A 16,677-nucleotide genomic window follows, 5' to 3' on the forward strand; every position below is an offset into this window, starting at 1 on the left:
CTTAGGCATATATCTAAAAGAGGCAAATTCATACAACAAGGGCATCTGCTCCACTATGTTCATAGCAGCATTATTTGTAATAACCAGAACCTGGAAGCAACCTAGATGCCCCTCAACTGAAGAGTGGATAGAAAAAATGTGGTACATTTACACAATGGAGTATTACTCAGCAGAAAAAAAAAACCAATGGAATCTTGAAATTCTCAGGTAAATGGATACCACTGGAAGAAACCATTCTGAGTGAGGTAACCCAGCCACAAAAAGACAAACATGGCATGTACTCACTCATATATGGATTTTAGACATGGATCAGGATAGTGCCAGTCTGCACTTCCACTGCCAGTCTGGGAAACAGAAAAGAACCTAAAAGATATGCATAGTACCCAAGTGAAGAGGAATGAGGCAAGATCCTCTGAACAGATGGGGAACATGGCGAGGGGTGGGAGGGAGTGGGAGCTGGGAAGAAGAGAACGGGAGAAGAGGAAGAGAGAGTAAGTCATGGGGGAAAAGGAAGGTTGAGGGGGGGGAGGGATTCATAGGTTAGAAGACAGATCAGGCACCAGTGTGACCTCTAGTGATCTAAGGGGATGACACCAATTGGCAAGCTAAGCAATAGTGGAGAGACCACCTCGAATGCCCATTCCTGATAATGAACTTGATGTCTATAACCATCCGGGAGCCTTCATCCAGTGATTGATGGAAGCAGAGGCAAACACCCACAGTTAAACTCTGAACTTAACCCAAGGAACCCAGTGACAGAGAGAGAGGAGTGATGAGCAAATTGGCAAAGAATGGGCTGGCAAAACCAGCAGAGACAGCTGATCTGAGCAGAGCTCTTGGACCCCAGACCGACAGATGGGAGGCAAGCATGGGACTGACCCGGACCCCCGAATGTGAGTGTCAGTGAGGAGGCCTGGGCAACCTGTGGGGTCCTGAGCAGTGGATCAGTGTTTATCCTTGGAAGACAAACAGATATTGTGTGTCCATAGCACAAAGAGGGATGCTCTCTCAGCCTGGACTCTTAGGGGAGTGCTTGGACCCTACCCTGAGTGAAACGACAGACTCTAGATATCCCCTATATGGAAGGAATTGGCAATAGGGTGGGAGGCTGGGGGGATGATAGGGGGGATGCAGGAAGGGGGGATGGAGAGTGAACTTGGATTGACATGTAAAACAAGCTATTTAAAATTAAAATAATAAAAAAATAATGTTTGAATCAATCTTGAAATTTTAGAAGGTAAAATGTAGTGATTTGTTTTCCCTTATGAATGTGGTCCTGATGCTTATTATTTGAAGATACTGTGACTGTTTTCCTTTGTAGTTTTATAATTTATGTCAGTATTCAAAGGTTATATGCATAAGAGTCTAAGTGTGTTTTGTATAATAATGATTTACAACTCATTGAAGATCCCTATTTCTTTTGTCTTACCCTCCTTCACTATATCTCATTTTCCATTATGCACCTTCTTAATCTCAGAATTCTTTTCCCTCTGGCCCAGTGGTGGGACATCATCTTGCCCAAACTCCCAGAACCTGGCAAGATAAACACCACCAGCAGCAATCACCGCTCGCCTCTTCAACAGAGGCCCCTAACAATAAACAACTTACTCAATAGATAGCTGAAGAATGATTCTCAGATGGGCTTGGTATAAAGAGGGTCTAAATGTGGTATGTTTTTTTTAATGCTTTGTACTGCCATTAGCCTCCCCACTGCAAAAGAGAAGGCTGTTAAGAATCTCCATAAGTAGTAATTTGACATTCTATTGTCCATCAAGGAAATATTCTGTACGAATAAAAATATCCTATGATAGAAGAACCTGCCTCAATAGCACATATTGTCTCATAAACCCTTGAACTTTAATGGAAACTCTGCAAATGATTTCAATTGAAAATGACAGTTAAATTTTTATATTCATCAATATATTAATGCATATGTATCATTAATTAATATATTAATTAAAAATAATTCATTTTTACACACACACACACACACACACACATATATATATATATATATATATATAGAGAGAGAGAGAGAGAGAGAGAGAGAGGGAGAGAGAGACAGAGAGATACAGAGAGAGACAGAGAGGGAGAGAATAAAATTGGTTAGTGTCAGCATCATGTGAGTCCTGAAGTCAAAACTCAGATCATTGGGCTTATGGAGCCATAAGGTTTCAGGTTTTAATTTAACTTAATTAGGAAGACACTTTCTTATATTTCAAGAAAAACTTCAGAGTGAGAAATTGAAATAGGGATTTCTTATGACAAGAAATCTAGATGAACTGCAATAAACAGTGGGTTCCCACAGAATGGGAAAAGATCTTCATTAAACCCACATCTGAAAGAAAATTGATTTACAAATTATAAAATGAACTGAATCAGCTATCCACAAAATGCCAAATAATGCCATTAAAATTGGGATGCAGAACTAAATAGAAAATTCTTAATAGTGGAATCTAAAATGGCTGAAAGACACTTAAGAAAGCACTCAATATCCTTAACCATCAGGGAAATGAAACTCAAAACAACTCTGAGATACCATCTTACACAGGCTAGAATGGCTAAAATCAAAAACATCAATGGCAGTTAATGCAGAGGCTGTGGAGAAAGGAACAATCATCAATTGCTGGAGGGAGTGAAAATTTGTATGACCACTTTGAAAATCAGTATGGCAGTTTCTCAGGAAAATGGGAACCAGTCTACCTCAAGATACAGCAATTCCTCTCCTGACCATATACTCAAAGAATGCATTGTCATACAACAAAGCCATATGTTCAACTATGTTCATATCAACCAGAAACTGGAAGCAACCTAGATGCCCCTCAATTAAAGAATGGATAGAGAAAATGTGGTCCATTTACAAAATGGAGTAAAAAAAAACAATGGAATCTTGAAATTCAAGTGCAAATAAATGGAACTAGGAGAAACCCCATCCTGAGGGAGGTAACCCAATCACACAAAAAACACTAAAAACATGGTATATACTCACTCATATATGGATTTTAGTCATAGAGACAAGGATTATGGCCTACAATCCACACCACGACAGGATCTAGGAAACAAGGACAACCACAAGCAAAGAACCCATGGACCCCTGAAGAAGGGTATGGAGACAATAATCACAGAGCAAATTGGGAGCACATGGAGGAGAGTGGAGAGAGATGGGAAGGGGAGATGAGAGGAGAACAGGAGAAATCGAAGGAATAGTGGAGGGCAAGAAAGGCGATGTCTTGGTAAAGTGAGCCTATACAGGTTTGTAGATAGTTCTGTCACAGGGGAAATGTTAGGGGATCCACAGTGATGACCCCAACAAAGAATCTAGGTAGTGGTGGAGAGGCTGCCCTTGATATCCTTCCCCTATAATGAGATTGGTGGCTAACTTGGTTACCATTCCTAGAGTTTTCACCCAGTGGCTGATCAAAGCACAAACAGATACTGACAGCTAAACACTGAGCCATACTCTTTGAACCCATTTGGGGAGAGGGAGGATAGATGAGCAAAGGAGCCAAGATGGTGCTGGAGAAATCCGCAGAAACAATTGACCTGACCTAATGAGAGCACTCAGACCCTAGTTGTAAATATGGGGCACTAGTTTTGCACTGAACCAAGCCCTCTGAATGCTTGTACCAGATAGGAGGCCAAGGCTGTCTATGGGACCTCTAAAAGTGGACCAGTGTTTATCCCCAGATCACAAATGGACTTCCAGATTCCATTCCTATGGAGAGATACTATTGCAGCCCAGATATGTGTAGGAGGCCCTGTGCCCTCCCCCAAATGATGTGAGTGATTTTGATGATTCCCCCTGGAGGGTCTCACTGTAGCTGGGGAGTTGGTGGGGAGTTGGTGGGATGCATGGGAGGATGTCAGGGTGAGGGAATGGATATGTAAATAAATTTTTTAAAAAATCAATAAAAAATTTAAAAAATCCCACAATTTAGGGAAACTTGGCACCTTCCTACAGAAAACATCAATATTCACAAACACATGAATGGACAGAAACATATATACCTAAATACCCATAAACTCCCATTCACAGAGAAGTAAACTGGAAAGGCCAGAGTAGACCTGGACATGCTGATTGCCAGCTGGGAGTAGTGACATTCACAGTGGGTTTTAATGCTTCAGAGGACTACCCTTCAGATTTGTAGGCTGCACAACTCTGGACTACAGTCAAGTTAATTTTTTTCAGTCATTATTGCTCAGGCAATCTGAAGATTTCACTCTTAAGTATACTGCCTGTGGAGAAGGTGTTAGCCTCTATTGTGTTTGCTAGCCATTTCAGTGTTCACATCATCACAGCCCTTTTTGATTAACCATCATACATCTGCTTACAGGATAAATCTGAAAATTTTCAGCAGTCTTAGAGTAAAAATTTCATTGTAGTTAGTTTAATATGCCTGTTGCTACATGACAAACCATTTTGGGTGCAAGTATATCACTGAATTCAATTATAGGATTACTGAATTATCTAACTTTCACGTAAGAGGTACATATTTAGTACCTCTGATTTGAGCCCTTTTGTTCAGTCGAAAGAATTATTTTGTATTGCTTATTTAGTTAATTGCTTTCGATAGGAATCCGAAAAGCACAATATTGATATTGTCTGAATCAAAGTCTAGGCATAATTGATGTTTAGCACTCATAATATTTAATTTGTCTCTTAAAAGTTATGTATGAGAAAGATGTAAATTAACCTTGTAGGTCTTGAAATTACTGAATTCTCTCCATTATTTTTTAATCTGTAACTGGTGATATTTCTCAGAGCTTTGTTTTTTTTTTTCTCTTGTAGTTGTAATGAATGCAGATAAATGAGACTAGAACAATGTGGGCACAGTGTCTTTATAAGATGTCCAGTAGGGGTTTTGCTTGGCCAGTTGCTTTCTTTTTTTTTTCATTTTGTAACTAATCACCGTTCTCCATCCCTTCCCTCCTCCTACTCCCCTTCATGCCCCCCAGTACAACCCCATCCTCTCCTTAGAAAGGGAAAGACCAGTTGCTTTCTAAGTATGTGTTGAGAGGTTTTATTCTGCCTCTGATATTATTCCCACCTGTAGACTGACTTTCCAACTAAAGCCACATTGTTGAATGAAAGATTTCATTTTATAAGTGAAGATTACTTTCTCAGTTAACTTTTGCAGAGCTAAACTGTGAAATTTCAGAACTGTAGTCTCAGAATCTTAATGATAGGACACACATTTAAGAAGCTTACATAACACCCCCCTGCCCTAGCTACTGTTTCATGAACATTATGTTTCTGTTTAATGCCTTCATTTTATCCTAAAGAAATGACAGGAAAGTACTCTTTCTTAATATGCAATTGCCTTATATGACAGAGAAGAGATCTTAAATAGAACCATTAAATAAATTTTCCATTCTTTTTGTTTTGTTTTGTTTTGTTTTTACGAGACAGGGTTTCATGCGCCACCACCACCCGGCTAAATTTTCCATTCTTGTCATAATGTAGGAGTGTTATGATTTGTATGAGAATGGACTCATAGACTCATATATTTTAATATTGATTCCAAGTTGGTTGATCTTTCATGAAGTATTTGAAGGTATGACCTTGTTGGAGGAAGTGTGTCACTCGGGGTGTTCTTTGGGTTTCCAAACCTATGCTAGGTCCCATGACTATCTGTCATGATCTTGCCAATAATATGTAAGCTCCCAGTTCCTTTAACAGAACAATGGATGCCTGCTGGTTGCCACACTCTAAATCCTAGTGATCAGGGATTATTACTCCGAAATTGTAAGCAAATAAAAATCAAATATATTTTTGCATTTACCATGCAAAATCATGGTGTTTCTTGACAGCAATAGAACACTGACTTAGATGAGTTATTAACACATATTCCCTAAATCAAGTGCTATGTTCTGTCCACCAGCAAATCATATTCAACAATTCTCCAAGTTCTAACACTCAGTTTGACTCTGCTATGACATTGTCTATATGATCAAGAGAGTATAAAGGTGGAACTCCAATCTAATACATAGTGGTATTTAAGAGGACAAACCTGGGATATGGACCTATATGCATTCATAGAGAATAAGACCCAAGTGAGGACAACACAAAGGTGACCCAGTGAAAGCACAGGAGTAGGACCTCAAGAGACAGTGGGACCTGAGGAGGGGGCTGAAGCTCACCTCTGCACTGAGTGGTGCCAGGAGTAGAACAGCAATCTCAGCAGGCTCATAGTTGCTTGGTCCCCTGGGGGCAAGTTGACCTGCATGCAACCCCAGACCATGAGATCCCAGAGTGGTCAAGCAAAAGTGGTGCTTGACTTGAAAGAGATTTAAGGGTAGAAAAATAATTTCACTTCTAAAGTCTGAATTATAAAAAGATAAGCCTTAAAGAAAGATCTCAACATCCCTAGCCATCTGGGAAATGCAAATCAAAACAACCCTGAGACACCATCTCACTCTTGTTTGAAAAGCTAAAACCAAAAGCACCAATGACAGTTTGTGCTGGAGAGGATGTGGGGAGCAGGGAACACTCCTACACTACTGGTGGGAGTGCTGACTTGTACATCCACTATAGAAATCTGTATGGACATTCCTCAGAAAAATGGGAATAAACTTACCACAAGACCCAGCAACTCCACTCTTGGGCATATACCCAAAAGATGCCCATTCATACAACAAGGATGTCTGTTCCACTATGTTCATAGCAGCCAGAGCCTGGAAGCAACCTAGATGCCCCTCAACTGAAGAGTGGATAGAGAAAATGTGGTACATTTACACAATGGAGTACTATTCAGTGGAAAAAAAACAATGGAATCTTGAAATTTGCTGGCAAATGGATGGCACTAGAATAAACCATACTGAGTGAGGTAACCCAGTCACAAAAAGAGAAAAATGGTATGTACTTACTCTTTTATGGATTTTAGATATGAATCAGGGGAGTGCCAGCATACAATCCCACTGCCAGAGAGTCTAGGAAACAGAAGCTTTATCCAGTGACTGATAAAAGCAGAGGAAGATACTCACAGACAAACACTGAACTGAACTAGAATCCAGTGTCAGAAACAGACAACTGATGGGAAAAGGAGTTAAGAGTGGGCTATTTTAACACACAGAAACAGTTGAACTGAACAAAGGGGAGCTCTTGGACTTCAGATTGATGGCTCTGTAGAAAGCATGGGACTGACCCAGACCCTTGAATGTGGGTGTCACTGAGGAAGCCTAGGTAATCTATGGGGCTTTTGGTAGTATTTACCCCTGGTATACAAATAGACTTTGAGTGCCTATGCCACAATATGGGAGGCTCTCTCAGCTGGAACTCTTGGGGGAGAGCCTAGGCTCTGACCTAGATAAAATGACAGTTACTGGAGATCCACCATGGAGGGCCTCACTCTCCTTGGTGATTGGAGCAGAGATTGGGTGGGCGACTAGGGGACCTCGTGGGGAGGGCAGGGGAGGAGGGGAGGGAGAGGAAGCTGGGATTGACATGTGAAACAAGATTGTTTCTAACCTAAATAAAAAAAGAAATTGTAGGATTGAAGAAATCCAGAGATGATAGAACCAAGAATCTTAAAAAGAAAAGAATAGTATAAACAAATTCCCCAAGCTTTGTTTTTAAGCATTTAGAGGTCAACAATTTTATTAAGCCCTATCCCACGTTAAGTTGTGTGAACAGAAGACTCAGCAATTAAGAGCACTTGGTATTCTTAGATAGGACCCACGTTTTATTCCCAGCACCTATATAAGTTTGAAGTACTTCCAATTCCAGGAGACTTGACCTCTTCTTCTGAAAAGTACATGCAATTGTACATATGTGCCATGCACTCAGAACCAGACCCATACACCTAAGTAAAAATAAATAAGTTTTTAAATATTAGAGTTTTTAACACACCCCGGTAATGCAAAGATAGAAAGGTGTCTTTTCAGTATTCCTCTTTTTCCACCAATTAGAGGGAAGTTTGATCACTTTAACATTTTTCTCTTGACTTTATTAATGGCATATGGTGGTGTGTTGGTGAGTAGTTCAAAACAGGTGGCAAAAGGCAGCACTACCAGTCTATGCTTACATGATCAAAATATGAGGTATTATCGTAAAAATATGCTTACAAAGTCTACGATGGCCTTTTGATGGAAGAAAGACTTAACTAAATCATTGAAGAATGTGTTCTTAAATCAAAATATGATAATAGAAATAAGATTTGGGAAACTACTTCAGTATCCACTACAGTTTATCAGATGCTCCAGTCTCCCAGGGATTTGTCTCAACTCATTGCATGGTTAATGTCCCTGTTAAACTGTTTCAAATGTTTTCTTTTAAGAGAAGATACTCATAGCTGAAATGCATTTGAACCTCTTCAGGAAATTTATCTTGTAAGATATTCCTGATCATCATCATCATCATCATCATCATCATCATCATCATCATCATCTTCTTCTTCCTCTTCCTCTTCCTCCTCCTCCTCCTCCTCCTCCTCCTCCTCCTCCTCCTCCTCCTCCTCCTCCTCTTCTTCTTCTTCTTCTTCTTCTTCTTCTTCTTCTTCTTCTTCTTCTTCTTCTTCTTCTTCTTCTTCTTCTTCTTCTTCTTCTTCTTCTTCTTCTTCTTCTTCTTCTTCTTCTTCTCTTTTCTTCATAGAAACCTACAGCAACTTAATTTTTTAAGGCAAGAACAGGTGTACCATGTCAATTTTAGTACTTGGAAATACACTTAACTGATTATGAAATATTTCTTATTGATAAAAAAGTCTAGGTATGAGATAGGACACAGATTCCTCTTCCCTGAGTAGTTCTCTACTAAATGAATTTGGAAATGGAATATATTTTGAAATGAAAGATGATTCTGGATACTAAGGTCTGTTTTGCCTCTGCAATTACTTTCCTGTTAATAGAGTTGGGACAGATAGAAGTTTAAGCATTGATATACACTATATTTATAATTTCTAACTTGAGAATTTTTAAATAGAAAATTGAGGTACAATGTATTCTCAACAAGTTGGTGACAGTGAAGGGACAATTGTAAAACATAACTTGGTCACACTTTCTTTAAACTAGATATCTCAAATTTCTCAACATCGAAGAACACTATTCTATGTATTGCAAGGTGCTCTACCAAGAAACCCCGTCAGAACTGTGCAAACAGAGGTCATTTTGTGTTTCTCAATTCTAGCCTAAGTTATTCTTAGCTTCAGTGAAGGTAGGAAACAGCTCTTCATCTTCCTTAATCTTGCCATAGTTAACAGTGATACTGATAAGCATTTTTTCCTCTGCTTGAATTCAGCTAATATTTCATTATACTTTATTATTATGATTATTATTATGATTATTATTTTAGTTTGGCAGTTACCTTCTTCAACGTGCCTCTATTTTCTGTTTATATGTGTCTTTTGACAACGAATTTCATAAGTCATGATGAATGTCGTACCACAATGAAGATAAATTCCTAAGCATAGGAAAACATGGGCAAAAAGACGTATTAATGGATAGAGAAGGAAGTGGCAAGACAGATTAACTCAAGAAAGTAGAAAATATGTTGGTTTTTTTTGTCTTCCTTCTGCATATATAAAGCATCCACATCAAGCACTCTCCTGAGTTTACTGGAGTTGAAAAAATAAAATAATAATATTCTCCTATCCTCATTACCAATTTTACCCTGATAAATATCTACCAAAAATAATAATACTGAAGAGCATAATTTGTTTCTTCTACAGTTTGTTGAGTTCAGTTAAATTAGAAACAAAGCAATATTGATATTAGCTTCAGATGATAAAGACCCAAAGCTAAAACGGTAGGTGGCTCATTTAGAAAGTCATTAGATCCCATGGCTACATAGGAATCACCCTTTGTCTGAAATATTCTTTTCTTATTGACTCCTTTTACTGACTTAATTCTGAAAGCCACCTGAATAAAACTAACAGTAATCTAGTGCCATGGCTATTGGGGACGGTAGTGTTAAAGCTAACTCATAAAATATTCAAGAAATAGATGTGTCTCGCTTTCCTGGGATTCATTTTCCGTAATTAATGACTTGATTTATTAATTGTGTGTGCATGTATGAGAAATGATTGGTGTCTGGATAATGATTGCTAAACCACATGCTACTCCCAAACCACAACAAACTTCAGAAATTCAATTATAAGGTACACCTGCTGTATGTTGCATTAGTAAAGTACTCAAGGATCAGTGATTGAATATTAATAACCTAGTCTATGTGTGTTATCTTAGCAGCTTAGTGATATTTTGCAGAAGGAGCACCTAGAAAAGGAAAGAAATACTGATAAGTTGTAGTTTTAAGTGGATCTTAACTTTCAGTTTCATCACACCTTAAATTGTACATTTTTAATTTTTCCTTCAATTAAGAAATCAAAAATAATCTTTCCAAAAACAACATTTTGATTACAAATTTTTGTTGACACATACATATATATGTTACAAGATTTATAAATATAGACATAGTCTTTATTTTCATTTCAGATTTACTCACTCACATTCAGTTTTCTGGAGATATTTCATGCTTCCAAATTAATTTCTTTAAATTTGAAATACAAAATGTATGATCTTTTTATAAGTTTTGAAATCTAATATAGATTAGAAAATATACTAAATTCTGACTTTTATAATTCTTATTTACATTCATTTGCTTCTATTAAAACTAGCATAAAACAAATAATAAATTTAAGTAAACATTTCAAAGATGACTTTGATGTCCTATGCTTATTTGAGAAGATAATGTCAAATATGCCTAACTTCATAATGAGAATGGAATTTAAAGCAATGATTTAGATGAAAGTAATCCTCTTAAAATATATCTAAGGATATTTCAGTCTGTATGCACATGTCCTTTCACAGTGTGGAATTAAACACAAGTACATTTCAGAACATTTTTTAGAATATTAAATTGGTAGAAATCTTGACTTGCTAAATAAAATAAAAAATAATAACTTATTAGACATGGAAGTAAATAAATCAATATAAGATTTAAGATGATTTTGATATAATTCTAGGATTCTTTCTACACTAAAGGAAAGAAGCAGCAACACCCATATGTACTTCTATTGGAGGGAGTCCCCAGAAAGCCTGTGCTGTGTTGAGTTTTCTTCTCTCATAAGAACCTGGAGTCTAAAAGCCTCAAGGCTGATCTTAGGTCTTCAAAAAATAAAGCAAATTGTTGGGTAGGTAAATGGGATGTTTCTTTGTTATTAACACAAGATATTTCTGAAAATCAAAAGCTAAATAAATTCTATTTTTTATTAGGAGAATCTTGATAATAAAGACTTTCCAGAAACAAATTGGCATTATTTTTAATGTGTATATTATTTTTCAAAACTTGTTACATGCATCATGATTTTATCATTTATTTTTTTTCTTCCTCCAGCCACCTCTATTTCTTTTTACTTCTTTCCCAGCCATTTTATTTGGACTTATCTACTTAAAATATGTGAAAGGCAATCTTAGTTCATTGACTCAATTTTCCTAAAATACAGTTGTTCTGGTTAATTATACCTTCAGTGACATTGAAACTACAAGGGAAATTAGTAAGAACATTACAGAATAATTTTTCATATCACTACGAAGTGCAATCAGCTTCACCGGTTTTATAAATGCCTTTGGTCACTTTAAATCAGGTCCTAATAGGGCTTTGTCATTCAAGGGGCTCATCTGAATGATAGCCAAAAAGAAAAGGAAATTAGTTCTAATATAGGAAATAGACCCATTTAAGTATCTTAACTCATGCACATAGCAATCACTTTGTCTTAATCAACTGTTATTCTCTGTTTTGAACAATGAATTTCCTTCTTTCAATTACTTTCCAAGAAGGATTCTATTTTTGGCATACAGGATTGATTTTCTAAACTCAAATTCATGAGAGCAGATCCTAGGCATGCATAGAACTTTAGATTTGTGAATCTTTTGGAAGAGCTATTAATTTTGACTGATTTTGAGAGAACATTTATATTGACTCATTAAAAATTTTCAAATGCTTAAGAATATGTTATCGCATATGAAACTGTGCATTCACTTTTCTTTTGTTAATAGGAGCAAAAGAGTTCAACATCATCAACTTGAAAATAATGATATATTCATTTTTTATTTTTAGCATCTAAATATATAGATTATTATAAAGATTTAAGGTTGCCTCTCCATAATTTCAGAATTATCATTCACTGATGTAATTAGCTGCTATTAAAAACTATTTGAAAAACATTTTATCTTTACTAAACAAGTGGAAATTTAATTTTATTGCCATTATCCCTTAAACAATACATCCAAACAAATACTTGCATAGGTTTTTAGTGAAGTGTGTTAGAAACTATATGATACCCAGAAAGGATTTGAGATACTTAAGAACATATACAAAAAATTCTATGAGTTTTTAGTAGGAAAACATTCTTGCCTTTTGGGACACATGTAGAACACTAATTTCAAAACCAAACTTCTATAAGGTATAAGAATGACATGTAAAACAAGCTATTTAAAATAAAAAAGAATGGTTTTAATCAAATATTTTTAATATATAATTATTCATGTAATATTTGACATTTACAGAGTAATATTAAACTTCAATATCACCTACTTGGGATAAGGAGTAATGTGGACTGTCATTGAGCTATATCCTATAAAAGAATAAATCTTAAAGATCTCTAAACATGAACGACCTTTATTAATTCATGACATTCTGCCTCGTCCGGTAGACACTAGGACAACATCTATTTTTTGTAAATGAAAAATGTTTTGGGAGTGTTCTCAAAGATCTCCAAAGAAACCAGGAATGTTACACACATAGTATTGTTTTTCCATTGGAATGATGAAAACCAAACAGAACAAAACCTATTCTTCCATCCTGAAATCTGGGATTTGGAAGTAAATAATAGCCTGGTGTTCTGTGTTGTCTGTTGAGTAAGGTTGTATCAAATTCCTACGGCCAGGACCAAAGGATCAGAGATGGCTAGTAATTTAAAAGACACTCATAGTTCAGACTCACCAAGGTTCCACAAAGAGTGCCAAAGGTGGCTAGAAGCCCAAATGACCTCCATCCTTTCAGTATAACAGACTTCAAGTCAAAGCCTTCCCTACGATCTAAAGCCAGTACAGGCAGCCGATATCTGGAAGCTATTTTCTTATAGGAAATGGCCTGTACCCTGTGTATTTTCATAAACTTAAACTTCCTTGTGCATCTGGAATAGCATTACACCAGAAAACTTTGTGTGTTTTCTCTGTTTTTGTTTTCTAATCAATTATACTAGGCTTTTATACTGGGCTTAAATATATTGGGAACATACTGTGATATTCCACTCCGGAAAGTCTTGATCTAGGTTGGCTAAGTTCACCTGAACCAAGCTTTTGTTCTCATCTCTTCCTGTTTTGCTTGTCTGCCTGATACCTGCAGAGACATGCTCACAAATGAATGTTGAGAAAAGAATGAAACTTTCCCCTTAGAAGATTTTGGGCATTAGGTAAAATATGAATGAAATGATAACCAATTGTAAATTTTCATTTTTAAGCATAAACTCATTTCTGCCTTCTAAATAGAATTGTGTATATGTTAAGTATAGCATACAAAAGCACAAATGGCCTTTGATAATATACCCACTGCCTGCCAAAATATGTATTAATTAAATAAGCACTTTGCAATATCAAAATCTTTACAATTTGTCCACACATTTTTCTTTGATCTCATACTTCATTAGTTTCAATCCATAGTATTTATTATAAATTTTCATAATAGCCAGGCATGGAAGAACAAATCTAAAATCTCATTCCAGCACAACCACCACACAGAAAAATGTCAGAAAGACTTCCCCCCCAGGTATGTAGACAAAAGTATCTGTGGGATGTAATAATTACTCCTTATACCACATAGACACTGGTTAATATGTAGCTATAATTCTGACATATGTAATTAATATTGAGAAATAAATGATTTGTCACTGTTGCTGCCTGAGTGAAGAGTGAGAATATACATGGAAACAGACTGTCAAACCTGTTTTCTTTTGGTATTATTATACCAGGAGGATGCATTGATTGACTTCCCAGGCATAATTAGGCCAAATTACATCTTCCTACATGTATCATTGCATAACTTCTGCCTGTGTTATTCAGTGTCTGTACGTACAAAGATATCTTTTCCCACTTATTTTCAGATGGTTTCAAAACCCTAAGACATTACTTTTGATTTTTAAAATGTATTTCTTATATATATCTGGATCTGGAAATGAAATCTGAAAATGTATGAAAAAGTAATTATATATTATTATTACTTAAAAGTGAAAAGAGGAATTATATACAGTTGGTTGAGTCATGCTATTGTCAGCTTAGCTTGATAAAATTTTATGAGTGGTTGTAAATATCTTACCATAATTACAAATGTCAGCTCAGAATATTTTAATTCTTCAAAGAATCAAATAGAAGTAAATTCATTATATTACCAAACAGGGAAATGTAAGTCAAAGGTTTTAGGTTAAAAATTACTGGTGAAAATATTCCTTAGTACATTAGGGAAACGAGGGATTAGCCCTGAAAATTTATTGATTAGGTCCATTAATTACACCAGCAAATAATAAGTGGCAGAGTATTGATTACTTCAGTGCCAAGAACACTTAAGCAAGTGTACACAAATATTTTACACATCATCATCTCTAAAGGGGTTCTGCTGCAAGATCTGACTTGAAAATGGCAAACACTCAATTTTCTTGTAATATTAATACTGGTCTTTTGCCCAAAGCAGTCTCTGAAAGTTCCCTAGGTTCCCAGTGTTCACAGTATGCAGCTAAGTAGGCGTTTAGAGGATCTCTGTTTTATAGCCCTATTTAGTTATGTGTGCAGTGCAGTGACTGCCTATCTCTTTGTACATTATCAAATAAAGAGATGTTTTATTTTTTTATTAGCCTGAAGCTAAGCTTCATAAAATCTTTGTTTCAAATACACTGTGAGTCACTGTGCATTTCCTGACAACTTCTAAGATAAGCTGTTTTGCTCTTCTGCAACATGTGTCTTGCAAACATTTTTCCATCCAAATAAAAGTGATATAACATTAGTGTTAGGATTTCCCATTTGTATAGCTCATAGTGACAAGGCTGTTGCTGTATCGAAGCTGACTTTTCCAATTTAAATGAGTTATTATGGCTCTTAACATTGGAGGAAAATTTAAAAATCAATTTAACTCCACACAAGCACTACTTGAAAAGGTAATTTTTGGTTTTAAATGTTAGAAATTTAAATCATATCTTCTGTCTGATGTGTTCATTCCATGACAACACTACATAATGGTATACTACTATGCATTTCTTCCCATGCTCATATTGAATGACATAGGATGACAACATGTAACTCAGTCATGATGGAAGTTAGGTAGTTAGGAAAAACTGTAAGTCAAAGTTATATTTAAGATTTTTAATCATACATTAAATAAAATAGTAACAAATATATTAACATTGAAAATTATGCTTAAACATATACTGCATTACTGACCTTACGTTGTGCACAGCCATAGCACATGGAAGGTATATTTTTGTAATTTTCAATATTTTTCATTAAAATGAAAAGCAAATATATTTCCATGTCATTAGAAACAAGAAGACTTTGTCACAGTCACCTTACCCATTACGACGTAGAAGCCTGCTGAGTTTACCTCAAAATTACACACAGGAGAATTAGAGCATATGTAAAGACATATTCCAAGAAAGAAGACACAAATAAAACAAAGATGTGGGAAAACTTATGTCATAACAGTTCTTCCTGACATTATGTGCATACCTTGGACAATGACAGTCAACTCTCTGCAGGACCAAACCCTTGAAAGCAGCATGGATCTTGCTTCATGTAGATATATACCTCTGTTTTGACGAAAAATTCACATTGCTACACACTAGAAACAAAAAACAAAACAAACCAAAAACAAAGCAAATACAACAAAAAAAGCAAAGATAATTTAAATAAAAAGGAAAACATGGTGAATAATATTTTCTTCCCTCACATTTCTGCCTTTTAAAAATTTTATTTAACTTTTTACATGTGTTTCTCCCAGGTCCTTCTCCCTCCCCTCCTTCCCTACCCTACCAACCTCCCAACTACCCACTGCATCCCCCCTCTGCTCTTCAGGGAGGGTAATGCCTTCCATTGGGGATTTTCAAAGTCTGTCATATTATCCTGGGAAGGGTCTAGGCCCTGCCCAATGTTTTCAGGCTGAGAGAGCATCCCATCATGTGGAATGGGCTCCCCTATTCCATTTGTATGCCAGGGATAAATACTGATCTACTATCTGAGGTCCCATAGATTTCAGAGGCCTCCTCTCTGACACCCACATTTAAGGGGTCTGGATCATTCCCATGCTGGCCTCTCAGCCATCAGTCTGGAGAGCATGAGTTCCCCCTTGTTCAAGTCAGCTGACTCTGTGAGTTTCACCAACCAGGTAGTGACTCCTTTGCACATCACTCCTCTTTGCAACTAGATTCCAGGAGTTCAGTTTGGTCTTTAGCTGTGGGTGTCTGCCTCTGCGACTATCAGACACTGGATGCGGGTTCTAGGGTGACATATTAGGAAGTCATCAATCACATTATCAAGGGAAGGCATTTAAGGTATGTTGGGGAAGTCTTATGTCAATAAAGCACTGTTGAGCCGATAGGAATCTAGATAGGTGGGACTAGGAGTCCAGGAGGACTCTGGGAAGGAGAAACACAAGAGAGTCGAGATGTAACGCCATGGGGTAGGAAGCCCGGAACTTCTCCG

Source organism: Mesocricetus auratus, unplaced genomic scaffold (assembly GCF_017639785.1).
Source record: "Mesocricetus auratus isolate SY011 unplaced genomic scaffold, BCM_Maur_2.0 Super-Scaffold_100006, whole genome shotgun sequence".
Taxonomy (NCBI): domain Eukaryota; kingdom Metazoa; phylum Chordata; class Mammalia; order Rodentia; family Cricetidae; genus Mesocricetus; species Mesocricetus auratus.